Here is a 1817-nt window from a genome sequence, read left to right as displayed (position 1 = left end):
GGGCAGGGGCGATGTCCTCCAAGGCGGTCTCCCTGGGAGGGTCACTCGCCTTCCCCAAGGTGACGATCGCTGACTTTAATCATTATTTTGTCTATTGAAAGAATGCCCGACCCTAACTTTAGGGGGCAGTGAGGGGTCGCAGATTAGCCAGGAGCCCGGTCCCCTCCAGGCGAGACCCGGGGCTCGGTTTTCTGACACCGTGTCCCGTGATTTGGCCTGCGCTAACATCCCGCGATTCTAAAGACAGGCTTCAGTCTTTTCTCTGTACTTTTCTGAGAAATTTCCTGTCCCTTTGATGCGAGTGACCGGATTTACTCCTGGAAGACAGCCACTGCTCGCTCCGTGGGGCTGCGCCTCCTCCCTCCGATTTGATTGGTCGGCCTACAGCCGAGCGAGGATGCCTGGCAAGATGACTGCGTCAGCGCTGGAACCCAGTGAGGACCGCCGAGGCCCACGCAGGGCCAGCCGCGTGGGCTCCGGGGCGCCCCAGCGCTGCTGCGGAGCGTGGACAGCTGGCAGACAGGCCTGGACCTCACAGCCTAGGAGGCGGGGAGCCAAACGGGCACGGATGGGTACATGGCTCTTGAGAGGACAGGTCTAGTGGTCAGTAGGAAACCTTTTCAGCCGCTGGGAGACTCATGACATCATCTTTCCGAATGAAGCAGCCTGTCTGCCGTTTTGGGTTTTGTTTTTTTCCGGATCACTTTAGGGCGTGGGTTTCTTGAGGATGGGGATGAGGATCTATATTCATTTTTACATTCTCTGGCTCCCAGTTTATTACTTGGCCATGCATAGTAAATGTATGTCTGATGAATGACTACATGAATGCATTAAGATTATCATTATGATTATTTTAACCAGTTAAATGCATCTACCAACTCAAACATGAGTTCAGGTCCTAAACCACTTCTCAGTTGTGTGAAATTGGATTATTTAGTTTCTTTATACCTCAGTTTCCTCATTTGTTAAATACCTACCTTGGAAGGGTTGCAGTGAGAAGTAAATGTATATAAAGAAGTTAGCATAGTGCCTGGCACAAACACTCAATAAATGTTCTCTCCAATCGTTGCCACCTTTGATTTCCAATGGCTTTCCCCCCAGAATTGCCTATGGAGATTGTAACAATTACAGATACCCAGCTTCTACCACTGGAGATGATGGCTCTGAAGGTCCCGGATAGGGCAAAGATTAAAAGCTGCATGAAGGCTCTAGTGATCAGCCAGGATTGCTCTTTTTCTGTGTGGATGAGATCCCACAGAATGTATTTGACCTTTAGATTCTCTGAAAGTAGGATGCCAGGGTCTGAAAGGGTCCTTTATCTCTTTGATCCCTCCAATCTAAGTGGCTTTCCTCCACCATGTGTTCCCACCATGAGGTCCTGCCTCACTACAGGCCTAAAAGCAACAAGGCCAACCTAGTATGGACTAGAACTTCTAAAACCATAAACTAAAGTAAGCCTTTTCTCTTTTAAAGTTCATTATCTCACGATTTGTTATAGTGATGGAAAGCTGATCAACACAGTCTGGCATTGCCCCAAGTGTTTCTAATACAGTGTCTCATTTAATCTTCTCTTAAAAACTCAGAAAGAACAACTTGCTAGAGCTTATGCAGCTTGCCTGTTAAGGGGTGATGCTAGGATTTAAAAGGAGGCTCTTCCTTATCCACTGAGCCAGTGGGTGCTTACACTTGAGCTTGATGACTGGAATCACCCAGGGAGGAATGTTAGACACAGATTGCTGGTCCCAGTTCCAGAGTTTTCAATTGAGTGGAGCCTGAAAACTCACTTGTCTAGAAGTGCAGGTTCCTTCACTCTCTCC

The sequence above is a fragment of the Callospermophilus lateralis genome, chromosome 6, assembly GCF_048772815.1.
Source record: "Callospermophilus lateralis isolate mCalLat2 chromosome 6, mCalLat2.hap1, whole genome shotgun sequence".
Taxonomy (NCBI): Eukaryota; Metazoa; Chordata; class Mammalia; order Rodentia; family Sciuridae; genus Callospermophilus; species Callospermophilus lateralis.
This window is presented reverse-complemented; position numbering follows the sequence as displayed.